Raw genomic sequence first — 21,224 nt, forward strand, 5'->3', positions numbered from 1 at the left:
CATAAAAATTTATTATTTCACGACCATGGTTTCGATGCTGTGCAGGTTTAATGATGACGCGCAGCAACGAAACCATGGCCGTGAAATATTAAATCTTTATGTGAAAGTGCAAAAGTTCTTTTTTTACCCTCATCATGAAGGAATTCCACAAAGTTAAACCTAAAACTGTTATGAAACATATTTATACACACGTATAAATTACTATTTGTATCAATCGCACATCGGTTGATATACAGGTAGATTTTTTAATTTTCCGCAGGGAAAAGTATGGCAGATGAATATTTTTGACAATGGGTGAACACACACTTAAAGTTCACGAGCTTTGCTCAATAAAGATGAAACACGAACTGAGCACCACTGCACATTAGGATCGGGCGGCTTGGTCCGAAGTGTGGGCCTCAATCAAGCGACCCGCGACACCGGCCTGTTTCTCGAGCGACCATCCACGAAGCTTCCGCTGGATCCACCCCCGTTTGTTTCGTCCCTGCCTTCAAAAATGGTGGTGTAGAATTCATCCGTGGGTTGCGTCGGTGGGTTGCTCTGGGATTCCGCCGGCACAGAAATCATGTCCGAGTACTTAAAAGGACGTCCGAAGTTACTAGCGTCCGGGAGAGACGGCGAGTGCTGCGGCCTAGACCAGGGTACGCCGGCGTTTTGTGGCCGGAGGTTCTGGAATTGAGGCGGGAGCGCTCCAGCGGAGTGGCACCTCGCGGACCCCGGGGGGCAGCGACAATGGGGCGTGTACGGTGCGGGACCGGGGTTCCAGTAGACGGCAGCGGAGTGAGACGGGAGGGCCGAGAGAGTGATTGTGGCGAGCGAGAGGAAGACCAATCTCTCCATCTCGAATCGGAGTTTCGAATGACGCGGAGAAAGAAGGCGAGGTTAAATATACTTGTGTTTTAGTTTCCCGCATTTCATCTCGGAACACTACGTCATTGAATACCAATGAGAAGGACAAAAAAAAATTTAACGAATGAGGTGAAAAAAGGAAACCGTAGAGAGGGGAATTTTTTATTGAAACCAGTGGGCAGACGACGACGACCTTCGTATGTATTTCCCACATGACTGAGTCACGGCAGGAAAAAACCCGTAAAAGAGGTGCGGAGAGATATTTAATTTTTTTTTCTAAACTATGTGGCGAGTGGCAAAAATATCAGAAGCACAAAAGTACTGGCCACATCGTTCGTCTATCAACTCTTGTTAAAATAGAAATTTAGAAACAAATTGTGGTTGGATGGAATCACTCTGAGATCACACAGCACGTAAAAATGCAAACAATTTAAGTTAGACAGATCTTTATTGCCGTAAAATTGACGTTAACGATTAGTCAAAGAAACAATTTATTAATTCACCGTTATTTTTCACACTTTTATCGCGGTATTATCGGTTTCGCCAGTTGACTTTTATCATCAAGATGCAAGAAAATTGGAGAGCCTCACTTGACGGAGAAAGTTGGGATGGAGAGGAAGAAATTAACAGAAAGGGAAATATCGAGGAAAGCTGTTGAAAAGGGACCTACGAACGGCCAATTACTCATAGGTAAGTGAAAGGTAATAAGGACATACGGGGAAAAATGTAGGAAATGGGAAGTATGGGAAGGCATTATGAGTCCGGATGCATGACTAACCATCAATGTCGCGCAAGAAGGGAAACGAACAACAATCGTGGATGGACTTCATAAACAGAGTCACATAACAAATACTTATTGAGGTGTACATAGCTTTCAAAATTTCAAAAATAATAAGTATGCTAAGTTTTAAAATGACATAGAAATCAATTTGGACATATTTATATCCCCATAGGACTCAATACAATCATGGTCCAACATATTTCAGAAAAAAGGATTTGATTACGTTTCACATAGAAGAAACAGCACAAATATTCAGGGAATGAAGGTAACGCCAGTAAAGCGTATCATTATAGTAAAACTTACAATCAAATGAAAAATCAATGGTTCACAGCCATCATCAGTTAACAGAGCGTCAATATAAATAGAATTGGATGCGTGAAGCTCCCTCAATTTGTACTTTTCTCCCGCTAGTGATCAGTCGTATGAATGTAAAAAAAACTGGTTTGATCAAAGGGGCTGATTCCTCAGGTGAGGCGAAGTTCTAAACGTCAGCGAATGGTTTAATGTCGCTTTTCAGGATGACGATATTGTTCACCACAAAATGGTTTTTATTTAATTTATTTAAATATCCATCCACTAAGTCTGTACGAGTGGAAAGGTGCCATTCCACAATTATATCGCAAAATCAAAAAAAAGCCACTACTCTTTATTGCTCTCATAATTCTTTTGAGCATGCTGTTTTCCACAAAATTGAGCCTCCCACAAATTACATTGGCTCTGAACTACACACAAACTGACAAAATATTAGTCATAATATTCTTAATCTGTGAAGATTGATCCTACGAAGAACCAAAAGAAAAGTGACAACGGTGAGTACGTATTTAATCAAATGTTTGAAATCGCAGGAGCCATTTGTGCCATGCTTGTGAGAGGATGACACCATGACGGATTAATTAACACATCAGCTGATTATCAGTTATGAAATTAACAACCAGGCTCACTCATAGACTTAGAGAAATAACCGCCTTCTGGCAAAGCTCTGTACCTCATGAGACGGTCTAAAGCGAGGAGCGGTTGCGCATTCTACAATTGCGAGGACGAATGCCAGTAACCGACCGCGCGATAGGTCGGTGAGTGGCGCGGCCTGAGCACCATTGGTTGCACCCGGTGCACTGAATTTAAGGCTTCACGTTGGCGATGGGACATGTGACCCGCACCATAGTCGGAGGAGGAGGAGTGAAGGTACCAAGAATACTAAGAGAGGACGACGAAGGGCTCAGCTAGCCTTTCGACCTTGAATCGAGGCTCAGGCGAGTCTCACAGAGGCGAGCGTGGGGTTAAAACTTTAAAAATATAAGTAGACGGAGCTGGACGCCATCATGCAAAAAGCACCATGTTTTTAGCATGCTATGCTTACGCTGGTAAATAAAGATCCACGAAGAAAATGTCTACGTATATCCTTCCACAGGTTATTTATTTATATACATAGAAACATAACAACTATAATTACATCGATAACTAAGCAATTTAATGTGCAAAATAACGGAAAAAGTAAATGTAAAAAAGCCCCTACTTGCCTCTTTCTTTCTCATTATATATTTCCATACAACTAAAATGATGGGTTTTCTTAAATGTTTTCTTTGAACGAGTGTAAAATTTTATCAGGTAACTAATTAATGTGGGCATAAAAAGGAGAAAAATTGAAATTTCAACCAAATTAAGAATACAAACCATCAAGTCTTTTTCCGTTTTAAATGATAAAAATACCTTTTTCTCCAAATTTTAGGGTATTTTATCACTAAAATAAATTGAGAAAAGTTCTTAACCATATAATTGATGAAAGTAACTGGCGATTGAAATCAGATGCATGAGAGAGACAACATTAAGACTATTCATGCGAAATTTAAAGTGTGTTCAAACCCTATCTGGGACTGGGTTTCAGTTTTGAATGATTCCTTTGTTGAATGTGAATCTCTGAAATACATATGCACCCCAGTTACTGAAAACAATGAAATCATTGTTGAGCCTTCCCTGTATTTTTCTGAACCGTTTCAAATTAAATTCGTTAAGTAGGCGTGTGTGCAATCTTTAGTCATTCAATTTTACCTTATCCTAAAAAACATTCCGAATGCTCTGGCTCGTGGTGAGAATATTACTTTCCCAAAATTTCAATTTGATACGCTCTTTGCACTAGGGGCGGTGGGAGGAGTGGACCTGGATACCATTCAGAAATGCATAATCTGAAACAAGTTTGAGTCTGAGACGTGCCAAATTACACGTTAAAGGACCAAGGGCAAGTGGTGCTTCTGTTGGTGGAGGAAAACGGATGAACAGTGAAGGGGGTACCTTAATCTTTCAAAAGCATCTTTATTTCCTGGACGTTATTATACACACACACAAGGATTTGTGGGATGATAATCTATTTAAATTTTCACCATACAGCAGTCGGATACTATTTGACATAAACGGCATGTGCCATTTTAAACTCTTTAATGTGTTTCTTGATGTAATTCTACATAATTGTAAACTGTGAGGATTGATATTGAGTAAGCTTAATTATTTTTAACTTCCAGGGGCAACAATGGGGGAAAAAATAATCAATTTGTGCGTTCGTTTTAAAGGAAAGGCATAAAGGTCCGCTGGTTGTTATGCATCATCCATGTTGTTATACATACTATGGTGGGAATGGAAAAAATATTTATGAAAAAAGGAATCGGCAGCTGGAACTCCAAGAGTCATTTAAATTGTTATGTGTGAACATATTGTGACATAGAAGGTCACCTTATAAAACAACCGCTTTCTGCGAAACTAAACAAATATGTTATCTTGTTCGATTGTATATCTGGTTCAGGTCTTCACCGTAATTCGTGAACTCTGGTTTAGAGCATTGTTTTCAAAAATAGATAATATTATTGAATCATTAATTTTTAGTTTTATAACACCATTAAAATTAATTAAAACACAATAGTTGCCTTTACTTCTGCGGTTAATTACTTTGGATTTTGCAGGAAAAAAGCACTGACACTTTTTATATTCTGTCCACCCTAACACATGTCAGCCTATATTTACCATGCCTTTTCCGCTGTAACCTTTGACTCTCCCGGACAATTTAACTCCGAAATCAGGCACCTAGGGTATGCATTTTGTCAAAAGCTAATAATATCGGGCCTCACATCCGGAGTGAGATGAATATCAGGAATCAAGGTAACAGAAGGAAATGACTTCTCTCCTAAACATTTCGCCAAAGCGCTGTTTCTAGAAATCTGTAAGGACCATTGAATGGAGATTAGAAAACTCATCAGCACTGCAAGAATTGAAATCACTTTAAAGTCTCATACTAGCCAGTCATCATCTTTGTTGACTCATAACCACCACTTTCTTCTTGGGGGGAGAGCGTTTTGTGTTGCATGTTCATGTGGTGGTGGAGTTTCGCCTTCTTACTTGTTGTACCCTACTTGTTGTGGCTTGCGTGTTGTTGGATGGCTTTCGTGCTGCATCCTGGGGTGCAGTTGTTTGTTGATTTATGGTATATGTGTTTGCATGAGTGTTCGATGAAGGAATTTTTGCATGAGTGTGTGCGCTGCTGTGGGTATAGTTTTCCATGCTGTTTTTTTTGCATGTGGTATTGTTATCTTTTACGGGTGGTGACCACACACCCCCCGCCACCCGCCCTTGTGGCAGCTTGCGGGATATTATGTAGATTTAAATGTAGATAACCTTCGCAAAGATTACCTTAGCAAAGATTTCCATTTCCTGACCAAAACGCAACCAGGGAGCCTGATTATTATAAATGGCCAGAGAAAGATGATATTTTGTTGAAAACCACAAGTCAAACCGAGATGATTTTTAACCAAAATTACTCAAAAAAATATGTGAAGAGTAATTAAAACCTACATGTATCCTTAACAACTGGTTAAATAATTAATGAATGTAAACTGGTTGCTACAATCCCTATTCCAAAAACTCAAAACCTCACTAAACACGAAGAACTCGAAACAATCAATTTATTAGCATTTTTGGAAAAATCCAGGCATTTATATTTACGTAACAACTGGAAAAGCATTCGTAGAAAAAAAAAATAACATTCCCAATGCACATCAGACAACTTTTTGAAATTATATAATAAAGAAAGTGCATTACAAATAATTTTTAATCAATGGAGAAGGGAGCTTTATGACTGGCAAATTTCAATAAGTGTGATGTTAGACCTCAAAGAAGCAAACGAAACTGTAAATGGAGGTATTTTAGCGAAAACAGCATTATTATGGATTAGGAGGTATTGTTATATAATGGCTCAGAGATTGTAAAACGAAAGAGTTCAAGAAAAAAAATTAATAATTCATTCAAAGTTAAGAAACAATATAGAGATATCCAAGTTAGCAGGAGTTTTGTTCATGATATACTTTAGTTCATGTTAAATGTTCATTTTTTCGGTTCATTTAAAATTTGCTGTTAGGATTGTTTCATCCTTATGGTGGCAGTTGATGCATTGGTGTTTGCTTCCGGTAGAGAGCATTTCACCAGTTCTCACACGCGTGCCTCGTTTAAAGAGCTTAAGGAACTGATGAAATGGTTTAAAATCAATAAATTGAAACTGAATGTTAAATAATTATTAGCAAGGCTGTTGAAAATGCAAATATAAAGCATAAAGAGGTATCGAAAAACAGCCCCACGTGATAGAACTAAAAGGTCAATTGGGAATACCAAATGTTAGTGAAACACCTCGTGTTAGTTGATTCCCTCCCGAGGATCAAAACCATTTCAATTAGGTACGTAAAGAATTGTTTAAAAGATTCAATGTTATTTTAAGTAATTTTTGATCAAAGTGATCAAGACTCATGGTGGTAAAATCTAAAAAAAAACCATCTACTTTTATTACCACCTCAATTCTCATTGAAATAAGCGAGGAAAATATTGCAAACTGTAGGAATTGCAATAAATGATCATGAGGGGTATACTAAACCACAGTAATCAACATTAAGGTTGATATTGTCGATGATGGTTGAGCTCACCTAGCGCACACTAAATCCAATGCACCAAATCAACCCTTTGTAGAGCAAATGCTTTCCAGGATGGCATTTCAACAAATTTTGTCCATTAAAAAAATACACAATTCATCCAGGAAAAATATAGAGATCGCCGATATCAAACTCTGGCACATATTTAACAAATTGGCTTTGTGTCAGAAGAGAGAGAAATTCCTCCCGTGAAGTGAAAGAAGTAATTTCGGGACCACTTCTTTAGCAGCAAAACCGGAATTCGTAACCTGCTCATGGGAAAGAACCTCAATGAACCAGTCCTCTTTTCTGTTCATAAGAATTGACGTTAATATTGTGTTCAGCTATTCATTATCGCCATAGATAAACCGCAAAGTCAGTTTTAATTATTTACAGTCCAGGTATCACATAATAAACAACAAACAAAGCGAAACTTTTACGAGAAAAAAGGTATATTCTCCCCATACTTAAAAATATTTTTCCAAATTTATGCATTAGTACAAATAATAAGGCCTACCCCAAGTTAATACATTGCGTGTACTATTCTACTTCAAATATAGAATATCTAAATGAGACAGTTTTTTGAGAAAACAGGTATTAGCGTCCAAATCCCCGTCACAGTTCACTCCTGCTTCATGCACTTATCCTCGGTAGCGGTTGGGTCTGAACCTGTTCCTGTTGTTTTGCCCTCTGAACGTCGATGGGCGTCTGCCATTGACCACTTCCGTCGGTCGGAATCTTTGTCGCTTACTCCTGTGTAGAATGGTGTGCGTATCCTGTAGTTCCTTTGAAGCGTCCTCTTTCCCAGGGAAGAAGAGGCCGGACCGCAGTGCGGTGTCCTCTCCTCCTCCCTCCGCTGTCACCGCCACCAGGAGGAGGACTGCGAGGAACAGGTGACATCCCCACCGCATGCTCCGTCTCGTACGTTCCAACACACGACTGGAAATGAAGATGGGAAATGATATTTTTGAAAACCTTATCCGAACGCTCACCTTGCCTTTCCAAAAGGAAAATGGCAAATCCAAATTGGTACATATAAGTGACGGGGATGGGGAGAGAGAGAGAGTGGGGATTGTGACCTCAAAACAGCATTGAAATGAATTAACAAACTGGTTTCGGGACGATAATAGTTTCCGTGTGTAGGTTGTGTTTGCCTAGAGTCCTTTTAGTAGGACCAGTTTATACACAAAAAACAAGTAAAAATTGAGCTGATTTTGGCCGTTTTAAGACTGACTATATTAAATAACTTTTTCATAAGCCAGAAATAGTTTAACCCTTTACAGTTAAAGGAAAAATTAATAAAATATTCATACACAAAAATCAAACAAATGGGTTTCATAATTAACTTATAATTAAATATAGGGGATTATGAAATAAAAAATAATTATTATTTCGTCGTCTGCCGCTTAAGATGGTTTTCGATGAAGACAGACTCAGCATCGCTACATTTTTTAGGTTCGTCCGAACACACACGCAACATCAAAGCGGTCTTTAATTCCGTGCCCATTTCACTTACCTCCAAGGAAAGTAATGAACTCAAACACTTTTTCCCGGTGGAACTTTGCCGCAAACCGTAATTTTTTTCTTCATAAGGAAAAATCACCAAAAATTGAGGTCAAACTGTAATTCTCTCGAGTTGCATGACTGTTATATCTGTGAAAGAATCAATTTAGATGAACATGCATTTTTTTAAAACAACATACTAATTTGGATAAAACACCGCTGAAGTCGCTTTGCCATTCCTGTTGAGTTTTTATCCTTATTCCAGTGAAAAATCAAGTGGTTCTGATAGAGAACTTATTATGTCATGTGTCGGCTGCACATGCGTAACAAACAATTTTTATCTGAGGTTTTTATCTTCAGTGAACTCTTTTAGCTAGTTATATTTATTGTTTCCAATTGAAAATATAATAGTTCCTCCACGGCTTGATTAATTAACAGAGCTAACAAAAACTAATAACAAAGCAACTTCAGCTATCAGTTTGTTTGTAGTTTTTTTGTGAAATTCTCTATAAAACTTATTTGATCTTCCACCTAAGTATCGAAAGGGCGCGTAGCGAGGGGTGTTAGGACTCTAGTCGTGCATGCAAAAATAATACTTCGCGCATGCATTTGAGTAAATATCTTCTCGCATAAAAAATGCTAACATATGTCAAAATACACAAGTATCATGTGTAAATTAAATAAATATATCTGGCTGCTCAATTCCGATGCTTTTTGATATTGAATTGTACGAGGGAAGGACAGTTAATATAATCTGTTAGTGATGGTGCCTATCTATGTTATCTCCTCTAGGTGGTTAAATCCACCGATATTAATTAGGGCCATAATAAATACTTTGGTGTGCGGCGTCTCCCTAAAAGTTTTACACTTGCCAGAAATTTTCCCGAAAAGCAATGGGTTCCCAAAATCATTCCTCCAACATTACCGTCAGGACCCTCCCATGGACTAAGAGCTTGACGCGGTGGAAGGACTTGCGTGTTCCGGTGATCCCTAGAACTGTGCTGGCTGGAGTAGTAATAATTACTCCTGGTAAAGTCACCCAGATAGGTAGAAGGTTAGGAGCCAGAGGAAAAATAGTCCACACAGCGTCTGTTCTTCAGTGTGGCGGATGAAAAGGCGTCTGACCCCACTGGGGTGGATATTTATTGATGGTGTCACGTAAAAAAACTGTCGAGGAAGGCAACGGGAAACCATCTCAATTATTAATCCTAATATTTTTATGTTGGACAGTACGAAGAAAATGATTCCCGTCAACTACGGGACCCAATCGCTCGTGAGTCGCGCCCGGCAGCAGGAGAGGCAAGGCTTCCCCGGTTGTCTTCTCACAAAACGCTTGCAAAGTTATAAACCGACAGCAGCGGCACAGAAAGAGGAGAAAAAGACAAAATTATTTAGAAGAGGAACTTGGAATATAAGACCAACTTTACATACTGGATAGTAATAAGAAAATATAAAGCGAGAAATGGAAAGAGAAAATATATCAGTTTTAGCTACATGCGAGGTGAGATTAAATTTGCTCATTGAAATGTGGATGTGGAGAAGATGAAGTGGACAGAAGGGAAAATTATTGAGGAAGTGACGAAGGAGGAGAGGGGCTTGTTGGGAGAAATCATAAGAAGGCAGGGGAAATGAATCCAAGGTATATTGATTGACAGTGGGATTTTGAAAACCAAGATAGAGTGAAGAATGCTGGGAAAACCAGGAAGGGGCAGGAATAGGAAAGGGATGTTGGACTGAATGAAGGGGGGAAGGAAGCATACGGAGATAAGGAGGAGTTAATTGTAGGGTAAGGTGTTGGGTTACATTTTGTTAGGAGCCAAGATAATTATTAGGTACTAGTGTCCATTCAAAACCTACCTCACCAAAACCAAAACCGTCCGGTAACTTTCAATAACGAAATCGGTTAAGCAGGAATCAATTTGCCTCTTGCACTTGCTGACGATAAGTCAAGTAAGCTATTAAATCAAGGCAGGCATTCAGGGCTGACGAAATTACATGGTCAATATCCGAATAATGAAATGAATCAAATCGAGAGAGAAATAAAGTCATGAGGTCCCAAAGGTAAGGAAGGTATAGTGAACTATTTCTGCTTGAGGATGTATGGAGGGTTTGAGATAGATCTTTCCGTGCTTTAAGTATTTTTTCCGAGGAAAACTGATGCAGTAGAAAATATAACTGAATGACAGTTTCATAAAAACAAAGCTATTACAGATTTTTTAGCATTCACAGTAAGAAAATAAAGAGTGATTACTCAGTACTTACTTTAATATATATAGTGTATGCCAACTATGGGTACGAAATCCGTTATATTTGAAAAAATAGGAACGTGATTAAAATCGAGGATATTTTAATACCATTTCATAATAGCATGTTAAACTAAAGACATTAGAGCTCGTATCTTGCGGTCGTGGTTATATTTACTTACGAGAGGATATAGAAAAGGAACTTCCAACCCCGTTGGAAAACCGTCGAAGATTTCACCTCCAGCCCGAAGGGCCAATCTAGCCCTTAAACCTAGGGGTTACTATTGAAGGGCTAAACACAGAAGTATTAAGCACGTGGAAGGATTATTTTTTCCTTGCATCTCGGAGTCGCCAAAGGTTAGCAGCATATTCTACTTCTATAAATCAATTTCCTAGTGGTATTTTTCTGCTTGGTTGTGAATAAACGCAAGTAAGTAGCTAAAACTTGCCTATAAAGGTAAAATGGCATATTTTCATTTTAATTATGCTGGTATGGTTTTTTTCCTATCACTATAACCTAGCCTCTCAACTTTCTCTCGAGTCTATAGACCGTTTTCTAAAGAGCAACCAACCTTTTTCTGTCCAAAGCACTCGGGAGACATCCTGTGAGGAATTCACAGGATGCCCGACACGGTCCAGCGCCGTCGTTCACCTAACCTCGGCGGCGATAGTGGTTGTTGGGCCTAAACCTATTCCTGTTGTTCGTCACCCTTTTCACTGACTGGCGTCTACCATTAGTAATTTCTACAATCCCGAATTGCTGCCTTTTTTCCCTCCTTAGAGGAATGGCCTCTTGTCCCGTTGAAGCACCATCGTTCGCAGGGAAGTAGGAGCCGGACCAGAGTACGGTGCCCTCTCCCCCTCGCTCGGCCGCCGCCGCCGTAGTCTCGGAGGCGGCCGCCAATAAGACGGCTGCGAGGAACAGGTAGTATGCCCACTTCATGCTGCGTTCCTCGAATGAATAAGGGAGACGAGGTCTGAGAACTCCTGCTCCATTCTGCGCCCTGCCCCTTGGCATCACGCCAAGGACAACCAGAGGCGCAATGTAGATATGTTCGGAGGAAGAAATGGGATGATGACTTCAGAATACACGCAATGTCACTAGTCTATGGCCGATTCTTGGCTAGCTATCACCAATTATAGTCACTCGAACTCTCCCACTCTACGGGTCATCCATCACTCATTCCAGACAACCTGCATGGCGCATACCCAAGAATGAGGCTAGGAGGAAAAATTTCAGAAATGTTTCCAGAAAACGTAATGCGTCATGCTTAGAGGAGACGATCTTTTCCTGAACCAGGAGCAGTATTTTTTATTTTACCAAAACGCCTAAAATATTTTATTTTTTAGTTAGGAGGGTTAGTCCGATGGAATGTTTGCATAAGAAATAACAAATTTATCAGATGAATTAATCCTTGTTTTGAAATAAGTCTTCCTAAAGCATTGGTACAAATTTGCACGTTTTTTGGTAATATTTAATGAATAATTTTCCCTTTATCCTTCCTCCCCCAAATCCTCCCTTATCACTTTAAATTCCCACCTGGTACTTGCACCCCCTGCCATACACGTTTTAGTGGATTACGGGGTATTTATGCTGATGCCAACGGAAGCTTTAAGAATTAAATTTTGTATCTCACAATTTCTTGAGTTCTAAAGGTTCTCATTCAGACAGTTTTCACGTGTAGTCTTTTTGGCGTACAATAGATGTATTTCGGCGTTTCAAAAGAACACGGATACCTCTAAAAAACCATTACTGAAACTGCCCATAAGTAAAACCTCTGCCGTCACAACACGGTGTGAGGCCTTCCCGATCGAGGGGAGCCTCATACGGATATATCATCTTCACGACACTGGTAAGGGCGTGTGGCGGGGGGTGTTACGACAACACCCGTAATTTAGAAAAGAAAAAAAACCGCATGCTAGAACCACAAAGAAAACATGGCATACATTCATGCAAGAACACTTACACCCCACACATGCAAACACTCATACTAAATCTTACATACACATGCACCTGAAAGTATACCTAACAGCTTCGCAGAGTTTAACTTTGCTCCAACTTGTAAATTCAATGTTTTTAATATTTCTAAAGCGACTTCGGTTTCTTACTATTATGATTTCTGATTGTTCGGGGAAAGAATGAGTATTTGTACCTATCTTTCCTGGAATCTATCTCCCTTATTTTATCTTTGTGGTCTCATCTACCTAAGTAGTGTGGGACCATTATAATTCCTTCAGTGTCATAGTTAAACTCGTTTGTTCTGAACCTTTCTAAAAGTCTAAGTCTCGGTTGTTCTCTCCGCACTTCAAGTGGTTCCCAGCCTAAATCCCCTAAGAGACCTGTCACACTTGTGTTCTTATCATAACAGTTTTTAACGAATCTAGCGGATTTTCTCTGGACTTTGTCTAATTCTTTTTGCCAAATTTTCTCCCAAGGATCCCAAATACTTGCGGCATATTCCAAATGAGGTCTAACTAGAGCAAAATAACACCTCTCTTTAACTTTCTCATTACATTTCCCCACCACCCATTTTATGAAGCCAAGTTTCTTTAAAGCTGATCCGCATATTGTCCTGATATGTGCTCGACATGAAAGACGTGGTGTTACAACCACCCCCAAAATTTAACTTGATTTGCCGTAGTCAATACTGAACCCTCTATTACGTAGTTTATATCCTCGCTTCCTTTGTTCCAAAATTTCAAAACTGCGCATTTATCTATATTTAGTGTTAATCCCCATTTATTGCACCATTCCGAGATATTGTCTAAGTCTCTAGAGAGTAGCTCGCGATCTAGTTGGCTCCTTATTTCCTTGTATACATCTACATCTACATCTACATAATACCCCGCAAGCCGCCGCAAGGGCGTGTGGCGGGGGGTGTTAGGTCACCAACCGTAAAAACGAAAAATACCACATGCAAAAAACAACACGGAAAATTACACCCCAGCAGCGCACACACTCATGCAAAACTCCCTCCATCCAATACTCATGCAAACACATACACCGCAAAACAACAAAAAACTGCACCCCAGGATACAGCACGAAAGCCATCCTAAAACACGCAAGCCAGGACACAACAAGCAAGAATGTGAAACATCACTACCACATGAAAATGCACCACAAAACACTCAACCCCCCAAAGAGACAGTAAAAGGAAGGGAATTCGACCCAACGTTGCAGGTAGCAGGAATTTCCCCCCGCCGGGAGGGAAGAGGGACTGAAAGGGAAACTTAAAAACAGATGAACAGAACACGAATGATATCATGCGGAAAGAATGGGTTATTATAACAAAACACATAAGGTTAGTGGAGGAGCATGCATTTAAGTAGAACTAATTATTTTTTAGACACTGAGGGTGGCAAGTGGAATTTTTACTATCTATAATCCTACAGTTGCTATCCCGTATCACGGTATACCACCGTGTCGTCAGCAAATAACCTCAGATTGCTACCAACGTGTGTGCTTAAGTCATTTATGTATATTAAGAACAGAAGAGGCCCTATTACACTTCCCTGGGGGACGCCCGAAGTTACATCTCTCTCCGTTGAGCACAACCCATCTATGACTACTATTTGTTTGCGGTTTGACAAGAAGTCTCTAATCCAATTAATTATTTTATCATTGATCCCAGAGTATTTAGGTTTATGCAACAAATTATTGTGTGGGACTTTGTCGAAGGCTTTTTTGAAATCCAGGAATACTGCATCGACTTGTGTGTTGTTTTCTCCCGATCTAAGTATATCGTGAATGAAGAGACCAAGTTGTGTTTCGCAAGATCTGCTTTTCCTAAATCCGTGCTGGTTGTGGATTAGTATTTTCCTACTCTCAAGAAATCTCATAATGTTAGTCACAATAATGTGTTCCAATATTTTACAAGAGATCGATGTTAAAGATATGGGTCGGTAATTGGTTGGTTTATCCCTATCGCCGCCTTTATAGATGGGAGTTATATGGGCTAGCTTCCAGTCGCGAGGCACTGAGCCTTCTTGTATCGATTTTAGAAAAACAATATGTAAAAATGGGGCAATGTCTTCAGCTAATTCCTTTAACATTCTAGCAGGTATTTCTTCCGGGCCAGGTGCCTTGTTTGCTTTGATACTACGGAGCAGATGTACTATTCCCTGCTTGGTCAGTGTAAGATCGCTCATGTGTTCCCCGGGTGGGTGTGGAGGATCGTTTGGTGCGTTTGTGTTTTTATTGTAGTCGCTCTGGAAAAAATGGTTTAAAATATTTGCCTTTTTCACGCTATCTGTAATGATTTCCCCATTTTCCTTCTTCAAAGAATGAACATTTGGACGTTTACCCTGTATTTTCCTAACATAGGACCAGAATGACTTTGGATTTTCCTCAAGATATTCGCTTAGCATTTTAGATTTAAAAGAGTGTAGTGCTGTGCGCATAATACTTTTCGTCTTACTACGACATTCTTTCAGTTGCTGTTTGGATGTATTCATATAAACTATATCGTCACTTTTTAAACTCATTTTAAAATTTGACTGTAGCTTTCTTTGCCTTCTCAATGCCGATCTGACTTCCCCGTTGTACCATCTAGGTTCCTTACTGTCGCATTTGAGTTTGGACGGGATGTACGTCTTCATTCCTTCGCGTAAAATATTTAAGAAATAATTCCAAGTGTTCTCTGTGTTGGTTGTGTGTGTTTTTGTCTTGTATTCTGGTAATTTTATCTTTTAATATTCTCTTAGTCCGTTAAAATTTGCCTTGTTGTATTGGTATATTTTACGCTTTTCTTTGTTTATTTTGACGAACTTAGTTTTTAACTCTACAAGAATAGCCTTATGGTCACTGATTCCGTCAATTATTTCAATGTTATTAATGATTTAGGGCATAGAAGTCGCAAAGATATCTAGTATGCTTTGGCCCCGTGTTTGTGATTTAACAATTTGTTCTAAGGAGTGTTTTGTGAATAAATGAAGGAGTTCTTGGCATGAATCTCGGTTTTTGGCAGATTTTCCTACGCAGTAGTTGTCCCAGTCAATTGACGGTAGATTTGTGTCACCAGCGATTATAATATTACTCTTCTTATGTCTGCTGCTGAGAGTGGACATTTGTTCGTCGAGCTTGTGTAGAATTTGGGGAAATAGGCGTGATGTTGGATTTTTTCAGTCCACGGGATCAATATCTTCTCCAATCGAGTTGCTGAATATTTGTTCAAAAAAAGGTGCGATTTCGGACGCGAGCTCTTTCAGTATCCTTGCAGGAATATCCACGGATCCGGGTGATTTATTACTTTTAATCTAAAGGTATTGTTTCGTGATTCCTTTGCGCGTAATTCTCCTTTCATCCATCTTTACAATAGGTGTGCCTTGGCCTTCAATGGTATCTCTCTGCCAATAGTGAACACGCTTTGAAAGAAGTTATATAAAACATACGTTTTTGGGTTCTGTCTTCATATACTATATATTCCCAATGCTTCTTTCGAGGGGCTTAATTGTTGGACGTTTTCTCTACCATTACCTAACATATTACCAGAAAGCCTCAGGGTCATTCTCCAAATAATCACACATTATAGAATAATAGATCAGAGGGAGGAGAGTCGAGTTCATTGATGGTAGATGTAGCTATAGGAGTGCCACAGGGAAATGTTATAGTGTCCCTACCCTTCTTCATACATATACAAGTTTAGAATTTCAGTACATGTATCATGCATGTACAAATTGTAACTTGATGATTTCTTCTAATAACGGAAAAAAGGAAGTAGACTAGAATCAAATAATGGAGATATGCGTATTTAGTATCTGATTCACTCAAAATAGGTCAAATGCTTTGTATTACACTTACATCGAACCCCCTGAGTGGACGCGCATTTGATGGTTATCTGGGTGAACCTCAGTAAAACCCCATTTCTCAACAGGAAAATGTTTGAATATCTGTCTACCACACTACCAAAATGACCTATTACTGTTCTATCAGGCTAAATATTTAACTATTGTTCTTTGTATTTGTATGTATGTATTGTACTTATTGTACTATATGTTTCGTTCAAATGATGTTAAATTGTGTTTTGTGACTGGTTTAATTACCTTATTCTATGCATTATGTAAACCTGTTTCACTCCATAGGTTTCAAAACCTCATGTAACATGTATTCTGCTCCAAGGTACTTTGCTCCCAGAGCAATAAAAATTGTTTATTATTATTATTATTATTATTTCTCATGCTGATGAAACACTTTCAACAAGTACTTAGAAAAGTAAGCGTGGGATGCTGAATGAAATAAAACGGCAATTTAAAGCTGTAGAAATCACGGTAACGCCTAATACAAGCAGTTTTCAAGTCCCACCGTATCAGATGGTTCAAACCATTGTAGCTCACGTTTATATCACACCTCACATGAAATATAATGACAACTGATGTACTCAGAGATAAAAACATGAACATGAATGAATTTGTATTTAATGTTGTATAAAATCCATATACTATTTGCATTGTTCGGGTTGAAAAAAAGATAACGAAACACATAACGAAACCTCTATGTCAGCAAGCGATATCCTTAAACTGCAATGAGTCCCAAACATTCCAGAGGAAAGGGAGTGACCGACCCTACACTCTATTGCCTCAGGAGTGAAGCTCTGTGATCAAGGAATGCGAAAGAAAGCACTGGTTACGAAGTAGGGGCGATCGGCAACGCCGCAATTTGGGAACTCTGCTTACTTCTTGCTGCTATGCCATCTCCACCCGACGACACCGTCCCGCGGCCCACCTTTGACCCTCGGGGCAATCGGGTAATCCTTGACGCAGCGGGGCACCCACGATCGAGTAAGAAACGAGCGCGTCACCGCGTTGTATTCCCTCGACAACTCCGGAGGACACCCCAGAACCACCGACACCCGCCGAAGAAGTAGATCTAGAGTTGCCCATCTCCAATTTCTCAGCAGGCGTTAGTTTGGCATCATCCCGCCTATCCTTGAAGGAGGTCGAGGAGACCGGGAACGCCTGACCGGATTGCCATCCCGAAGCTGACCCCCGAGATCCGTTCTTTCGGGACGCCGAACTCTTGAGCGGTGTCGGCGACTCGTTCTTCAAACTCGCTCCCGATTCGTTCACCTGGCTCACTCCAGGGGCCTTCGGAGAAGGGAAGGGTGGAGGGGAACCGTAATTCCGGTTCCCCACGAAAGATCGTGAACCAGGGGTTTTCTCACCGCGGGCCAAGTGGTCGGAGGGTGGGCCGTCCCCGGCGGGAGACGGGGCCGAGCGGTTCGCTTCCCGCCTCTCCGATGAGCTCACCGCACCTGATCCTTGGCGAGGGATCGCGATGCCTTCCGCTGCGACGATGCCCACCCTATGCCACTCCCCTCGCTGTAATCCGGGAGGGGACGCCAGGGCTAAGAGGAGGAAAAGGGCAACCACCATTTCCCCCGGACTCATCGCCTCGCGGGCGCAAACCAACCTTCGACCGTAAACTGGTGGCGATGGAAGAATGCGCGCACTCACCCGACTTCGTATATTTAACTCCCAGTGCGATAAGAGGCGGATCCTTTGTGAGGGTTTTGAGAACTTGTGCAGGCAGGTCCACTAAATCACTCGCGCGGAATATGAATTGAAGCTAAGAAAAATGAATCCATTTGGGCCGGCGTATCTCGTGGCCCTGGGTCTGTCCTCCATTAACCCAAGGAAGGCACGGAAATCAGGGCTCTCCACTGCGCAGGGGTGCGCTAAAAGCGTCATTCGGGAAATTGAGAAGGTTCAACACCGTGCAGCCCGTTTCGTTAAAACCTTTTACGATAAAAAGAAAAGCGCCCCTGAAATGCTTATGGCGTTGGGATGGGAATCATTAGAAGAAAGACGATTCAATGCTAAGTTGAACTTCACTAACTATATTCAGGACTGCAAGTTTTAGCGCCGACCTCTGGCAAATTGTTTGAACTCCTGCAGACATTGGGCGCTTTGATCATGAATTTAAAATTCGGGCAATAGATGCCTGAACTACCAAATCCAAGGACTCGCTCCCATTTACAATACGGGATAGCAAATGTAGGGTTAGATATAGCAAAAATCCCACTTTCCACTCATAGAGTCCAGGGAATAATTAGTTTTACCAAATGCAAGCACTTTTACTAATCTCGTGCGTTTTGCTGTAAAATCTCTTCCCACATGCGACTGCCATTTAATGAATGTAGTGCTCGTCGTTGCAATATTGCCTACCCTGCTTTGTTGTTTTCAAGATTCTCTTCCCATCCGTCGTCTCTCCCTGTTGGGGGGGGGGGGGGGTTGTAACATTCTCTATCAGTGACTTTACGCGCGGAGATTACGTCTACATACATTATAATGCCCAGGTAGCCTCCGCAAGGGCGTGTGGCGGGGGTGTTTGGTCACCACCCGATGAGTTTCATGTCCGTGAAACAGTAGAATTTCCCCTTCTTACTTTTCAATTCTGCAGGACCTGTCTTGTTATGGTGAAGGCATGTCGTATAAAGGGTTTTGGTTCATTTTTATTTCCCTTTTTTGCATAACGAATGGCTAATTGGTTAGGTGAATTAACCCAATTTTTCAATCGAGTCTTCTTCCTGCATGCTTACAAATATGCACGTTATTCCATAGTTATTTTAGTAATATTTTTCCATTTCCCTCATTTTCTCATTTCCTCCCTTATCATTTACCCTTCCCATCTGATGCTTGCACCCCCTACCACACACCTTTTTAGTGGATCGCGGGGTATTTATGTTAATGTAGAAAAGCAAATCAGCATTCTTCCATGGCCTCTGTCCTTGGAGCGCTTCACAGGTGTTGCCGACGATATTTTAAATGAAAATATTCCCTGAGTCTCCTGAATTCGGTCGTACGGAAGTGCGGCGGCCAAAAGGATAAGGATGACATATAAATTTTCCTTGCCCCGACTTTGTAAAACACATTTAGGAAGATTATTTTATACTCGGATAGTTCTATCACACAGCTTTATGTATATAGGCACAAAAAAATCAGTTGATATCGAGCTCAGAGGAGTCAAGTCATGGATCCTTATCTCATCTCATGCGAAGAAAAAATTCGCAAACGACTGCAGAAACCATTAATAAAATATAATAAATAAATTTTAAAATTGGTCTCCAAATACGAAACCGTTCCTTTCAATTGCTACAGATATAACGAAGGAGATCGCGCTCTGCGTGGACGTTGAATATCGACTGGAGATAATTAATAGCAATACAAAAGCTAGCAGTTTCAGGCTTAACTTTGTGGAATTCTTTCATGGTGAGGGTGAAAGAAAGAGAAAAAACAACTTTGCACTTCCACACACTTATTTAATGTAACACGACCATGGTTTCGATGCTGCGCATCATCTTCAGGTGATGCGCAGCATCGAAACCATGGTCGTGTTACATTAAATAAGTGTGTGGAAGTGCAAAGTTGTTTTTTCTCTTTCTTTCACCCTCAACAATACAAAAGTTTGAAAAGACATCACTTTAATTCCGATACCAGAGTTCGATTCTATTCCCACATTGAATTGAAGACTGGAAGGGCAAGAATTATAGCCATAATTTAAATCAATGCCTGCAAGTTACTGTATTGGTATGGTTTAAGTTAAATGAGGTTTGCATAAATATGATAATGTGCGTTGGTGTGAATTGGCATGTATCTGGTTGTTTTTGCATGTCATTGCATTCTATTTTACGGGTGATAACTTAAAACCACCCGCCCAACGCCCTTGCGAAGGTTTGGAGGGTATTGTGTTGAGGTATAATACAAGGACAAAAGCCAAATCAAAAGCTACTTCGGCGCGAATATTAAAGGCGATCACAATCTGCATTGTTAGGTCCCACTCCAGAGTACGTTGCGAGCGTAAGGGAACATCACGAGGTGGGCGTAGTTTTGAAACTAGGTCAGCTAAGTATTTAAAAACTTGTTATAAATGAGGTAGCAGTATCACAAAACTATTATAAGATTTATAATGGGAGCTAGGTGTAAACTGAGGGACATAAAATGACTTTATTTACTTTGTTATTCCCCTTACAAGTGTGTGGAATCACAAAGTCAATAATTACATTTGATTTCTGATATGTTATGCAAATTCCATAAAGTTACGCCGGAGATAACAATTTTCTTTAAATGAGGGAAGATTAACTTGGCAGATTCCACTAGAATCAGCCTTTCTCTATTTACGCCTGGTATGAAATACTTCCACCAAATAACGCCTGAGAGAGTGCCTTAGAATGGGAGCTACCACTGCACCGTAGGTTGAAACACAAGTTAAATTTACAACGTACATTTGAGGCAGCTCACTTATCAGAGGATGTTAAAGGCATACTACACGCCTTGATTTATCAATGGTTGATCAGAGCACGTGCGTAAAATCAGAGAGCTAGGCAGTTGAACGGAGATATTTAAAATGTCGTTCTTTCCTCATACCATTTGAGATCAAAATAGATGTGACCGCTGGTGCGAAGTAGGCAATTATTATTGGTAGTTTGGGTTATTTTGTCAATACCCCGATTGAATTTTAAACAGCCCCATATTTATAGCATTGTTTCCGCACGATTTGAATATAACCTGCTATTGAATATTCTTGCATTTAAGTACTATCTTTTGTATCATGGGGATCGAGGTGGTGGGGCGGCTAACGAACTAGTTTTGCACTCAGAGGACCCGGATTAGAATCCCTGCGTCGGCAGATATTATTTCCGTAGTAACTCAATCCCTTCTTGAGGTACATTGTGGGGGGCACGGGTGAGTGCGCCGTCCGTCGGATGGGACGTTTAACTGCGGACCCCTTGGCGCCTGTCATTAAGGGTAGGCTAATGCCGATACCGGGTTTATCTCCACCGTTCATCCTTCCTGTCCATCCCCAATGGCACAAATGACCTCAGCGGTCGGTCGCCCATCCTAACAACTACTTTTGTTTCATTGCATGATTAAACTGATATTTTTGTAGAGGTATTATGGTTGGAATCGTGCAGG

General features: G+C 40.4%; 1 long non-coding RNA gene across 1 annotated transcript; it reads right to left on the bottom strand.

The window, feature by feature from the left end:
- Window positions 1-7,001: 7,001 nt before the first annotated feature.
- Window positions 7,002-11,407, bottom strand: LOC139697577 (uncharacterized). Its single transcript, XR_011702793.1, has 2 exons — window positions 10,886-11,407; window positions 7,002-7,506 (listed from the first exon to the last, which is right to left on the bottom strand). It is a non-coding gene; the product is annotated as an uncharacterized lncRNA (long non-coding RNA).
- Between the last annotated feature and the right edge of the window lie 9,817 nt (window positions 11,408-21,224).

The sequence above is a fragment of the Hetaerina americana genome, unplaced genomic scaffold (genome assembly GCF_022747635.1).
Source record: "Hetaerina americana unplaced genomic scaffold, ioHetAmer1.1.p SCAF_8, whole genome shotgun sequence".
Lineage (NCBI taxonomy): Eukaryota > Metazoa > Arthropoda > Insecta > Odonata > Calopterygidae > Hetaerina > Hetaerina americana.